This window comes from Tenrec ecaudatus, chromosome 3 (genome assembly GCF_050624435.1).
Source record: "Tenrec ecaudatus isolate mTenEca1 chromosome 3, mTenEca1.hap1, whole genome shotgun sequence".
In the NCBI taxonomy this organism is placed as follows: Eukaryota; Metazoa; Chordata; class Mammalia; order Afrosoricida; family Tenrecidae; genus Tenrec; species Tenrec ecaudatus.
This window is the reverse complement of record NC_134532.1, coordinates 198,805,273-198,819,835: the sequence shown is the minus strand read 5'-3', so window position 1 is coordinate 198,819,835 and position 14,563 is coordinate 198,805,273.

Here is a 14,563-nt window from a genome sequence, read left to right as displayed (position 1 = left end):
TGGAAAACAGTCGGCTTGCGAATATCCACAGTGGCCAATCCGTCACTTCTGGCTTTCACGAGTGGGAAGATGGGAGGGCCATTCCAGTGAATACAGAGTGCACCCCGTTAAGGTGCTTGAGGGCTTATTTATTATAAAGGCATTCACACTATATGACAGGATTTCTGTTGGGAAATTACCCAGTGCCCTCCGCCCTCTGTGAATTAGTACACAGCACATTCGGGTCTGTGATTGGCATTTCAGACGGCGAGATCCTCCAGGAGAGTGATGTTCAGGTGCGATGCTACATGACAAAGTTGCAAGTACTTGAACTCTTCTTTTCCCATCTTAGTGTTTCTGCTTCCGCTGTTACCTCGAGAGCCGTCCCGGCAACTCTTCAAGGGGTGACTGGTGCTCTTGGGCATCTCCCCCGCCCCCCCACACACACATACACTCTCATGACATCTGGTTCTCCTCTTTCCCTCTCTACTTGTTCAAGTCAGTGAGCGTCAAGGCCTCCTTCATTCCCAGACTGATCCCAGGGTAAAAGATAATCCAAAGAAGCATTTCAAAGTTACAGCTGAGGCAAAGGAGCCCTGGTGAGCCACTAACCACAAAGCCGGCAGTTTGAAACCCACCAGTTGCTCTTTGGGAGAAAGGTCTATTCTGTCTATTCTCAGAAAGATTTACATCCTAGAAACCCAAAGGGGCCATTCTATCCTGTCATCTAAGGACGCTATGGGTCAGAATCAATTCAATGACGGTGAATTTAGTTTGAATTTTTGCTCCTTTGCTTTGCTTTTTTAAGTCTGGGAGAAGCTGATTTTTCTTACAAGCAAAATCCTGCTCTGTTTATGGACTGGGAGTCCCCAGGTGGTGCCAACAGTCAACTCTGATGGCTGACCAATAGATCGGAGGCTTAGATCCACCCAGAGGAACCTGAGAAGAAAGTCCTGTCAATCTAGTTCTGCGACATCAGCCACTGAAATCCCCGTGGGGCACGTTCTCCTCTGACACACATGGGTTCAGCATGGCTCGGAATTGACGCGAAGGCAACCATTCTATTGTGCTTGTTAGTATGATTATGATGTAATATAGATGTGCATGCATGCATACACACACGTAACTTTCGCTTTCCCTGTGAGCGACCCACGTTTGATTCTTACCGGTCCCCACCCATCTATCAGTAGATAGATGTCTTAAGTGTTCTTATGATGCGCAGCAGGTATCAGTGGAACTTCCAGACTAAGACAGACTTGGAAGAAAGGCCTGCTTCCCCAGATCAGACCAGGAAAGCCTGAGGGACCACAGCAGTGATGGGGCAAGACCTGGATCAATGGCAGCCACCTCAAAGCACTGACCCAATGGCAGCTAACAACATAGAAACACAGAAGATACACAGATCAGTGGACACACATGCCCTATGGTCCTGAAAATTGAATTTTAAGCAAATAATTAGCACAATGCCCAGCATCTAACCAGCTCTCAGTCAATGTTGGCTGTGCCTACTCTCATTATTGCATTATATGTACAGTCTTTAGCACAGGGCTGGGTGGAAATAAGGACTCAAGGAAAATTAGATGAATAAACCACAGGCCAACCTCAGGGCACACCTGTACACAGTAGAGGACTAAGGCTCAGAGAAGGGTTGTGATTTTCCCAAGGTCACCCTCCTGGAAAATGCCAGATCTAGGGTTTGAACCAGATCTGTATGCGTCCCAAACTCCTGTTCTTCTCACTCAAAAAACCCTCACTGCCATCAAGTCAATTCCAGTTCACAGCAACCCCACAGGGCAGGGTAAAACTGCTCCTGTGGGATTCCACGACTGTCATTATTTAAGGGAGTAGAGAGCCCTGTGTCTCGTGACCCTTGGTTTCAAACTGCTGACCTAGTGCTTAGCAGCCCACTGAGTAACCACTAATCCCACCCAGAACCCACCGCTATTGAGTCAATTCTGACTCACGGTGACCATTAATGATAGAGTAGATCTGATGCTTGGGGTTTCCAAGACTGCAAATCTTCCTGGGATCCAAAAGCCTCTTCTTTCTATCAGAGTGTGGCTACTGGGTTTGAACTGGTGACCTTGCTGTGAGCAGGCCAATGTGTGCCCCACCATGACTCCACAGGACCCTCACACAGCCACACGTAGCAAGCTAAAGCAGAAAAGGCCTAGAGGAGTTGAAGGTTCATTCACTTACGGATTTCAGTGGGATTTGGAATGACAATGAAGTCCCTCCTCTGCCTTTTAAACGGAAGAGAAACTCCAAAATCATTTTAAAAACAAGATTCCTCAATAGTTTATAGCTGAAGATGAAAAGTTTGCGTTCAAAATCACAAACATGCTTTCTGCCTGGTGACATTTGCTTTTCTCTTAATGAATGGGTATTTAAGAGGAAAATTCCAAAATTGAAGTCATGGTTCTGATTGAGTATTGCATGGCTCAGTGCTATATTAGCAATTAATTAAACCTAGCTAGCAATACGGAGAAACGAGTCATCTGCCCTGGTATTTATTTTACTTCATTTCATTTCCTGTGTCTTGTATATTCCCCAAAGCCATTCTTTGCAGTAATTTTACCTTCTATGCACAAATTTAATAATCCCTCTTGTTCTTAAGCATTGCAGGTGTGGCAGGATGATTATTAGATTATTCAATGCACATCAGCTAACTTCTGGTTGGGCTGCCTCCTCCCGAAGGCCTTTTATTGCAATGACTAAATCGCTTGTTTCCATAAGTCAATAGTGGGGTCTTTATGAGAATCAGGTTGTTGCTGTTTTGTTTTTGCCGTGTGTTTCAGCCTGTCTCCCTGCTAGATGTTGTTGCTAACCACGGGATCAGGGCGGTCTTCCCTGCATATCCACAGCTCTGTCGTCTTAATGAGCGATATGCAGATGAGTGACAGGTAATACTTGACAGGTTCAAAATGAGAGAACCTACCAGAAAATATTCAGAACAGGCAGATCTTGGGATGCTGCACTCTTCCAATTTAGGGCTTCTCTCGCGATCCCCTGTATTGGGGTGAAGGAGGGTCTATGCTTTGCCTGACTCTCTGCCCGGTGGTTGTGGCTGTCGGTTGCCATTGAGCTCATGGGATGATGCCGTTAGGATCCTCAGCATTGTCACTGGGAGATCGCTTGTCCTGACTTCCTAATCAGAAAGCTCTGCTGAACCCTCTTCGTCTTTGTCGTCTCATGTGACCCTCACGGTGGTGGCTACACAGGAAGCTCCCTGACCAGGAAGAGAATCCAGGGCTCCTGCAACGGAAGGTGGAAATTCCACCACTGGGCCACCATGGTCCCTGACTGTGTCCTCTAGTCAAAAACCCAAACTCGCTGCTCCAGTCAACTCCGACTCATAGCACAGTGACCTCCAGAAGACAGAGTAAAACTGCCTCTTTGGGTTTCTGAGGTTGTAACCCTTTACAGGAGCAGAAAGTCTCGCCTTTCTCTTGCAAGGCAGTGGGTTAGGTTTGAGCCACTTATCTTGCAGTTAGTTGACAGCTCCTAGCCCATTCAAACACACTGCCATTAAGTGAATCCTGACTCATTGTGACCCTACAAGGCAGAGTAGACCTGTCCCTGTGGGTTACCCAGACTCTTTGCTCTTTACTGAAGCATAAAGCTTCTCTCTAGGAGTGGCTAGTGGTTTCAAACTGCTGACCTCGCAGTTAGAAGATCAACATGTAATTACTGCATCCCCAGGGCTCCTCTTAACTACACTTCAACCAATCTGAAAGAGTCACCAGTCAGAAGTGGCCTGGCCAAGGACTGAAGTCCATGGCCCCCAAATGGTAAATCAAAATATAGGCTTTGAGATTTTCAACCAAACTATGAGCCTCTCCTCCCTGGAGCCAGCCAAAATATTCTTTTCACATATTTTATTCCGTTTCATTCACGGAAGAGAGCTGTCGCTGAGGTAGCATTACTCCTTAAATCTTTAATGAGGAAAGAGATCATGTCAGGTTTATTGAAATGATTGGACCGCTTTTTATTGACTCTGTACAATTTATGTGAGAGCTGATATTTACCTGAAGTCTTCCTATTCCAGAAAAGATTGATTGGTGACCCCCACACTCCTCCCTGCCCCCTTCTATATTATTGGACTCAACATTAGTGATCTAACTCAGAAAGGGTGTTGGTATTTATTTGTGTGTTTACTTACTTTGCGTCTAGTTTAAGCCTCCCCATGCCACAACCAACAACAAATACATGTCTCCCCAGTGCAAGCGAAATGGGGGGCACACAGCTCATACAAATTCAACCAGTGGCGGTGCTGTGTAGGGAGGTCCCAACCAATTCACCCAGATGCTGCTACTCAAGAGCTGTGACTCTGTTTCGGGGCCACCTGCCCTGCCTCCTCCTTGGGACCAGGCTCGGGGCCCAGGGTTTAGTCACCATCCCATCCCCACTGAAACGAACTGTTGCCCTTAAGCGCCACTGAGTCACCCCAACTCGTGGTGCGCCATGAACCAGACCGTTGGCACCCATCGGGTTTTCATTGGCTGGTTTGGGAAGCCGATCACCAGGCCTTCCTTCCTCGCTCAGAGGAAAGCCCCACTGAAACCTGCTCATCATCATTGCAACCTGAAACACACAACTGACCGCTGGACGCCAGAATAACCTGCCCCGGTTTGGGGACTAATCATTCACTGGAGAATCCCACTGCTGCCGGGCTATTACCAGGGACAGAGAGAAGCCCGGCCCCTGCCTCCCCCTTCTGGTACCATCCAGCTCTGATCATGCTCTGGCGATGGGGACGCTGCTGAGAGCACTGGGGTTCCGTCCAGGAATGTTTGAAGAGGAGAGAGGGAAGTGGCTGAAGGGTCATGACCTGGCACCGTCCACGTGGGGAGACACACGGTGGCGAGGCTGTATGTTTTGCGATGTGTACTCTCTTCCCGTGTGTATTTTCTGAATCGGTCCTAATGGACAAAGTTGTTCCAATGCGGCTTCAGTCCTTTAGGGAGGCAATTGCTGTCCAGAGTGGCATTTGGGTTAATGGTGAGAAATCACCATTTGGGGGAGTAGCCGCTCCTGTGGATGGAAAAGTGGCTTCCAGAGAAAGGGGAAGGGGTGGGTATTTCGCCCCCGTCAGAGCAATGCCCGCTGCAAAGCCATTGTTGGAACCAATGAGTCAGGAGGATCGAATTGTCAGATCCCAAACCAAGGCTGGCAGAGCAGACACAGAATGGAAAGGGCTGCACCTGGATGCCCGTCTGGACTTAAACGGCCCTTCCTGAGCACTTACACATAACCGGTTCACATGCGGGAAAGTGCCAGCTGCCTGGGCTTCGCGGTGTGCTCTGGTATGCCAGGAAGCTGGCCAAGCCACCCTGGACTGCACACAGCGCGGGGGAGCCTCAATTCCGAAAGAGGAAGGTCATCCTCGATCCAATCCAATACTAAGTCATTGAGAGGGAGCAGCCACAAGATCACAGGAGGACAGCCGAGTGGGCGAGAAGGAACACCGAGTCTTACAAAAGCTCACGGGATCCCAGAAATTGTCTTCTATTGTTCTATCTGCCACATTAAAAAGAAAAGAGAAACGAGGCAGCTGCCGGCATGTCTAACTCGTGAGCCCCTGGGTACATCAGGGGAAGCTGATGCCCACGCCTTTGTTCCAATGTACCTCGGTGCAGATTCAAAGAACCAACCCTTGAGAGTAGCCATCGTGATTCCGTGGGAGGTCGCGAGTCACCGGGTGGCCATCTGAAACCACCAGCTACTTCCCGGTCTGTGGGAGAACGATGAGGCGTCTACCCCCAGCAGAAGTTACAGCCTCAGAAGCCCACAGAAGTGTTTCTATGCTGCCCCGTAGGGTCTCTGTGAGGCAGCATCAGTCCACTGGGAGCAAGCTTTTCATTACACATTTGTGCTGACGTGTGTCTCCTCCCTGGATCACTCCCTACCACCGAGTCAAGTCCGACCCAGAGGAATCCTACATGACACAACAAAACTGCCTGGTGGGGTTTCCAAGACTTTAAATCTTTACACGCGTCGTAGCTCCACCTTTCTCCTGTGGGGCGGTTGGTGGTTTCGAACTGCTGACCTTGTCGTGAACAGCACAACCTATAACTAACTCCCTATACCATGAGGGCACCCTTCCTGGTTAAACCAAAACACCCAATGCCACCGAGTCGATGCCGACTCACACGTATCCATAGCTGCACTGCTCTAAAGAAAATATTCTTTGCTATTACAAAAAAAAAAACCCTCAAAAACATAGCAAACCGGACTGCTTTCTGGTTCCTTTCGTTCTTGGAGGTCCAGGACAGTGTCAGTCGTTTGCACAGGCTCCTAACAGTGGTTCAAATCCACGTTGGAAAGGGCTGAAGGGATCTACTTCCATTAAGATTTGAGGAAAAAATAGCATTGTGTAAGATATGGCACACACACAAAAAAAAACTTTTATCGCAAAATAAATAAGGGTTGGGGTGGGGGTAGAAAGGAAAGCTGATATCAAGCGGTTCCAGAAGAAAGAAACTGTTTAGCAGTAACTGTGGGAGCAATTGTACAACACTGCTTGATGGGATTGAACGATGCAATGCCATGCGATCTGTAAGAGCTCCCAATTAAATGATGAAAAAAAACAAAAACGCAAATCACTGCCACGGGGTTGACACCAGCTTATGGCGACCCTGCAGGGCGGCACAGCATGGTCCCGAGGGGTTTGCAAACGCAGCACCCTTCGTGAGAACGTCGTCGCAGGCCCAGGCTGTGCTGCATTCAGCAGTCTCTCGGGTCCCTGTGCGGCAGAACCAACAGGAGGGAACGACCGATGGTGACAATGTGGGGTTTCCACGGCTGGAAATCTTCAGGGAAGCCCACTGCCCGATCTTTCTCCCGCAGAAACTGAAGCTAGTGGATTCAAACCGTCGGCCCTTCAGCTCGCAGCCCAACCCGGAACTCAGTACCCACTCCGTGAGCCTTCCGGAAGACAGCACCCGTGGAACACCCAGGAGAGCGCCATTCTGCTCTGAAACATTTGGGGGCCCAATGAGTCACAAGCAACTTGAGCCCAACGGGCTTGGGGATGGGGTGGTGCGCGTGCGCACTCCGGAACACCTTCACGCTTGAAAAGGTAGGCGGAGTTTGGGTCAGAAATTGTGAAGCCCGCAGCCAACGTGCTGGTCGAGTCCGCCCAAAAGTGTGTTCACAAAATAGAACCTTTGGGACACAGACATGGTTGGGTTCCTGCAGATGGTCCTTCTGCGGAACTCACCTGTGCTTCCCACGTAGAGAGCAGAGAGAGAGGGGGGAAGACATCAGAATTATATAAGTAAGCTTTTCTAAAAATACTTTCCCACAACTTGCCAACATGACTGAGATCTTCCTATTTCACTTTCAAGTCACAGAGAGCTGAACGCCAGGCTGTATGTTTAGAAGTGACACGTGAATCGTCTTAACCAGCTGGGTCGAATGAGCGCTGGAAACTGCAGGCCAAAAAAATTTTTAAAAGAGGGAGTACTGAACTCTAGTACATCCAGACTGGGCTCCTGTCACCCAGTCTCAGCCACTCCCTTAAAGGAGCAAGTCCCTGAGAAACGGCAGTGGGGGGGGGGGGAGGGGGACACCCACAGGTTAACAGATACTACCAATAAGTGATAAAGATACTTTGTAGTCATGGTAACCTGCATGCAAATTTAGAGCTTACTTTTTCCATCTACTTTCCCCTTCTTTTCACGTCTAGCTTTCTCTTTTCTAGATTCTTGCCGTGCCCTGACGGCACCTAGCTTGGGGGCTTCATCTTGAAGGTGTTTGTATTTAAGTCGTTTAAGATCGATACCCTGAACCAGAGTTTTTCACTTATCCATATATTCTGTTATAGGTTGTGCCATCTAATTTGTCCGTGTCAGCCTCTGATCAGTCAGCTTTGACATGCAATGCCCTGTTGTATAGCTAAAAGAAACTCTGCCTGGTCCTGTCCCATCCTCACAGGCCTTGGGATCTTTAAGGCCAGGGGCGTCCGTATGGGATGTTCGGGTGCGGAGTGGGCAGGAAGCCGCTGCCAGATGGGGCAACACCAAACGGCTACCTGTAAGATTACTGTGCTGTGTTTCTGCAGAAAATTCTTATTCTTATTATAATCTCTCTGTAATTAGTTATATCAACAACCAGATATCCATTTAGGTCTCCTAACGTAGGCCTACCTGTGCCAATATGTTAACCTCTGAATGAGCTCCTGTCAGAGCCGTCACTGTTACCCAGTTACAATGAGGGTCCAATCACATGGTTTCCTCTGCACCATCTACCAGCACCCGCTGTTTTTGTTGCTGCCAGCATTTTTCGCAGTCACTGACTTGGTCAAAGTTTCCGGTGTTTTCGCTCCATGAGTGTGGTAGGTAGTTATTGTTTGTGAACCTCTATCAATAACTTTTTGAGTAGTCATTAAAGTGGGGGGAGGCTTCTTGAAGGCTTCTGCTCAGTTACTAAGGAGCATCGAGTGGTTATGCTTGCATTGCAATCTTCAAGGTCAGCAGTTCAAAACCACTGGCAACTCCTCAGGAGAAAGACAGGGCTTTCTACTCCAATAGGCAGTTACAGGGGCAGTTCCACCCAGTCTTACAGAGTCACTATGGGTCAGCATTGACCTAATGACTAATTTGTTTTGGTTTGGGTTTGTTTGTTTGTTTGGAGGGGTTGCTAAGTTACTAATAAAGCGAATTCAATGTAGAAGTATTTCACAAAGAAGAATTTGTCATTAGTATTTATGTGATCCAAGAAATGTTATGGCTAAACCACTGACAATGACATTTCTCACATATTGTTCTATGTTCAAATATGATAATAAGCATTCATAGGTTTTTGTCTGATCTGGCCTGGGACGAGGTCCATGGAGAGAAGGTGCCACACCGGGATAACCCAGCCCAAGGGAGCCCATGATTGCAGCCAGTGTGTCGGTCCCTCCATTGGGGGACCCCTCTTTTCCATCAGCTCCCTACTTTGCTGTGAGGGCTCTCCTCCAGCAACTGCTCCTAAGTTAAACCAGAAAACGGCACCACCCTCACTTCTAATTGACACCACGCAGACTGTGAAAAAGATCTTTAACTGTTCTGTTCCCAGTAGACTGAGTAATAAACTGATTCGTATCTTAATTAATTTCTGGAGCACCATTGCCAAAGGGGGGTAGCTGAAGTCTAGCAGCCTTTAAGGTAGGATGCTGTCTAGGACAGGAACCCGGGGAGGAGGCCCCTCTCGCTGGAGACACAGGGGAGGATTGGGAGGTGACACCATGTCACTTAGCTCATCTCATTTCAGCAGAGTCACAGTCCCTACTGTCCATCCCCACTCCTGAGAATGGGATGCAGGGAACAAATCAGACCGGAGTCCCCTTGGCCAGGCTCTCCTCCTCACCGTAGACCCCACCATTCAAAATTAAGACTGAAGTCTGGAGAGGCTTACATTCCCTTCCCAAGGCCACTGGGTTTAAACACTTGTGAGGCTGGGACATCAGCATTAATATGAAATGAGGCCTGGTGGCACAGGGTGTAAAGCACCAGGCTACCAACCAGGTTCAAAGCCACCAGCCACTCCTGAGGGAAACAATATGACGATCTGCTTCTATAAAGCTTCACAGCCTAGAAAACCCACAGGGGCCATTCTGCTCTGTCCTGTAAGGTCACTATGAATTGCAATCCACTCCACAGCAGAGGATTTATTTGGCTTTGTGTGTTAATCAATGAGGGCTAGGGAAAGTCTAGAAGGACCTGGTAAGCACATGGATAATTGTGAGCTCTCTCTCTCTCTCTCTGTTTTCATTGAACATATAATCATTTTATACTCAGACAAAAGGCCACTAAAGCTATTTTTTTAAGCAGAATTAAAATCTAAAGCCTCATGTCTAAGCCCTGGGATCCACCAGAAGATCAAGAACCTCACTCCCCAGTGTGCGTCTCGATGCCTAGTCCCTTCTTTTGAGGTTTCAGAGAAATGAGTAGGCTTAGGGTCCACTCTGCACGAGGGTGACCCTAGCAACATAACAAAGGAAACCCCTCTTTTCCAAACAGGGTATATTTGTAGGTACAGGCGTTAAAAGTTTAGCACATATTCTTGGGACAAAGGTCAACCCATAGCTCAGAGAGGGGACATCTCCATGACTCAGTTATAATTTAGTTGAATTAGAATAATCACAACACTTCACATCTTTAACATACTCCCAAACACTATCTCATTTGCATGTACTATGATCCCATGAAGCAAGTAAGAAAAGTAGCATGACCCTATGATTCTCAGGTTATTTACATATATGTGTATATATAACTATATCAAGTTATATATATCTATAACTATATCAAATTTTATATATATAGCTATATCAAAAAATTCACTGCCAAGTTGTTGATGCCGACTCATAGTGATCCTATAGGACAGGCTAATACTACCCCCTGTGAGTTTCTGAGACTGTCCCTCTTTACAGGAGTAGAAAGTCCAGTCTTTCTCCTGAGAAGCAGCTGGTGAACTCAAACGTCTGACCTTGAGGTTAGCAGCCCAACTTGTAACCACTGCACCACCTAGACTCTGATATGGACCGTATAGTTTTATATATACGTTTTTCATATGTTCATATAAATGCACATATATATGCAAATGGAATAGAAAAATTGCTCGGTGTCACACAGAGGAAGAACGACAACACATCAAATACATTCGCTTTGTCAAGACACGATTGCTGGCCGCGCGCCACGCTTTGCTCACGCCCTGCGACGCTGTGGCTGTGAATGCTGGCACATTTGCTGTTGCAGAATTATGCAGGGAGGCGCAACTGCCCCGTCAACACATTTGACTCCGGCACAACGAAGAAAGACAGCCAGGGCTTTCATGCCACCAGCCCTCCAAGTTAGCAGGGGCTTAGCCAGCGAGCCTCATGGCACTGGCCTGCTGGCCCTTTGGCTCCGTGTTTCCGGCGGAGTGAGACAGCGCCACTGCGGAGAGCAGGCGACGCCGGGTTGGCACGCAGCATTGGGCAGTGTGCCATTTCCTTTAAGCCCCTCCCACTCCCCCCCCCCCCCATATCGTACTTCCACGTCAAGGAGAACGCCTAGGTCCAGGGATAACAAGCCTTTGCTGGTGTGCGGCCATTGCCATCGAATGGATGCTGACTCATGGCAGCCCCAGGTGAGCTCAGACCATCGTGCCCACGGGGTGGTCTTGTCGAGGCTGCGACCTGTCTGAAGTCAGCAGATGGCCAGGCTGTCTCCTGGGGAGCCTCTTCGTGAGTTCAAACCCAGCGGTGCCACTGGAGGAGGGTGGGGCATGCCGGTGGCACTGAGTGACACTGTCCCAGCGGCCATACCACCATGACCGTCTCTCAAAAAGTGCACTATTTCAGCAGACATTTATGATTTTTATAAAAGCACCCCTGTAGCTACTGAATACAGCAGAAACCTCGTTCATCCATTCAGCTTACATGCACCACTATGCCTGCCAGGCAGGAACTCCATGCACTTGACTTTTTACACTCCCAGGACTCTCCGGTCAGAGCTCTCATTAGTACACGGTGACGATTGGAACTTGGAGTGACGTCTCTTGGTCGGCACACTCTACGATCATGTCCTGTTGTTCTCCTGACCGCTGTGGAATAATCAAATCTTTCAGAAGAATTCCTTAAGACCAGCTGGTTCCAGACTACCGGAAGGACAGCAGAAGGGAAGAAAGCCCTCAAAGAGATGATTGACACAGTGGCGTCCACAAGCGGCTAGAGCACTGGAATGATGGTAAAGATGGCAAAGGGACAGGGAGTGTTTTGTTCTGTTGTGCACATAGGCTCGCTATGGGTCCGAACCAATTCCAGGAGACCTAACCAAGTCCCAAAGGGGTGGAGATTCAAGATGTCCCAAATGTCCAACTCTTCCAAGATGCTATGCTGCTCCGTTCTCCCACCCCACTCCTCCCTTGAATATACTCCCTCACCCTGCTGGGTTCTGCGATCCATTGCAGTGGCCCACCGAAACTCTGGAAACTTTGAGGAAATGTCTTCCATGGAGGTAGGTGCTGTTAAATCCCACATCCAAAGGTCAGGCAGAGGTGAGGCAAATGCCCGATCCCGAGTCAGAAACCAAAAATGTCCGAAAGTCACAGCAGGGCTTTGCTTCCACCAAAGGTCGGTCAGGAAAGAGGGGCATTGGTGTTCCAGATGAGGCAATGTGTGTTAGAATTGGATGGTGGTCCTGGTATGCATGCCCCATCCGAGGAAGACAAAGGATAGTGTCTGAAGTCACATTCCAGAAAGGTGGAATCAAAGATGCCCCCAAAGAAGACGATAGCCACGGGTGGATAGCCTCCAGAATTATATGTCCCAGAAGGAAGTATGGCGAGAAGGGTCATGTTAATTGACTATAACTCAGTGGCTGGTGTTTTCGCTCCTCTATGTGGTAAGCAGAGCTTGTCGGGTTATAAGGAGGCCATCTTAAAAATGAAGTAGTGATTGAAGGAAAAGAAGAAGAAATGCCCCAAAAGGCTTCTGCCCAGTGATGAGCAATGTTGTAATTAATAACGTCATAGTTCCGTGTAGCAAGATTTTACTAAGACGCTTGGGTTGTTAGTGTTCATATAATTGACAAAAGGTTAAGCAATTTACAACTATATTAATCATACGCTGGTAATAAACATTACAACGGATTCTTGCTGGGATCTTAGGATGGCTGTTTCCAAGTCCTTTCCTAACTAACTCTGTGACTTTGGGCATGTCACCTGTTGGCTTTGGGTTTACTCAAATGACAAATAAGGTACTTGGCCTACCTCACTGGTCCTCAAAGTCACCTCTGCATCAGGATCACCTGAAGAGCTTAACGGGGGGATCCATACTGGTTTCCACTCCTACGAATTGGTTCTTCAAAGGGTTAGTATATTTGTATATCTTTAAGCTCGCCAGGTGATTCTACTTCTAGCGACCCTATAGGACAGAATAGAACTGCCTCTTTAGGTTTCTGAGACTGAAAATCTGTACAGGATGTGATAGTTAGGATTGTGTCAACTTGGCTGGGCCAGAATTCACAGTGGTTTGGGCCTAGTAGTCTCCATGATGTGACCTAACATAATGTAATTAACTCCGTGATGGGATCTGCTGTGAGTGGCCGAGTAGTTGTGGGACCCTTGCTCAGGTCAGAGCCTTGCTCAGGTTCCTTGGGGACGTGCCCATTTCCTATACAAATAGACTCCACAAAGTGCTTGTTTGCTTCTTGCTGGTCTGGATGCTGCATCTAGCCATCAACCTCCGGTTCTTTGGATCGGAGCCATCAGCCTGCCATATTACCTCCCAGCCCTGGGAACCATCAACAGCCTGCTGTCTGTCCTGCCAACCTTGGATTCACTCTACCCTGTGGCCACAAGCCTGACCTGCTGAGCTGAGTTTCATCTGCCTCTGCATCCAGCAGCCTGGGGTAGTCCTCCTGCTTCACCTTTCTGCTTCGTGATTCCTCTTCCTGTTTCGTGGTTCATCTGCCCCTACAGCCATGCTGGTCAGGAGACGCCTCTGGCTTGACATCTGACCCACAGACTTGAAACAGACTGTGTGTGTGCACGCACCAACTTTTGCTTCTCTAGAGAACACGGCCTATCACACAAAAGCAGAGAACCTCATCTCTAACTTGAAGAGTCACTGGTGGTTTTACAGTGGCGCTGACATTGACATTGCAGTTAACAGCTTGATGTCAGATGGTAGTGAGTTTGGGGTGGCTTACGATGTAGCTGGGGTTGAAATTCCTGGCTTAAATGATCTCTAAAGTCCTGTCTAGCTCTAACATCCTTTGAGCCTCTGATTCTAAGTTAGAGCTCTCTGGCCGTGGCATCACTCGGGGAATGAGGAGTCAGGTGTGTGTGAGCTGGACTTCAACCCTTAGGGAGGAAGCCAAAATAACCCAGGCCCGTGGGGATGGCAGCTGTGACAGGCAGGGAGGAGGGTCTCCACCCGGCCATTAGAAGGGGGAAGGACATGTGGAGCCTGGCTGTTTACTAAGTGTGGGAATAGGGTCACCAGTCACGCTGCCCAGATGGCAGGGGAGGCCTATTACCAGGAATGACAGCACTGGGCAACACCAGCCTGGTCACGGCATTGACGGCTGGCCTTTTCTTGTCTTCATTTGCTATGTTGTTGTTGTTGTTCTTCTTCGTGCCTCCAAGTCAGTCCCAACTCTCTGTGACCCAATGTACAGCAGAGAAACACTGTCCCGTACTGTGTCATCTCACAGTGGTAGGTAGGTTTGAGCCCGTGGGCTGCATGCACTCTTTATCAGTGAACCTGCTGTAATTTCCACCCTCGCTCTCCTCCAGAGAAATGCCAATACCTGGAGCTGACACGGGGCATTGCCTGAAGAGGAGGTGGCCATTGGGCAAAGACCATTGACTCTGTAGCTACACAGACCTCATTCTGAATCCCAGCCTCACTACGAATGGAGGTGGTGGCCCCACGCAAGCCACGGGATCTCTCTGGGCCTCAGTTTTCTCATCTCCAAAATGGAGTGTTGGTTGTTATTGGGAGCCAGTGAGTCACCTCCGACCCATAAGTGACCCTCTGCACAACAGAGCGTAACGCTGCCCTGTGCTGTGCCAGCCTCACGGGTGTCCCTGTGCCTGAGCCCGTGGTTGC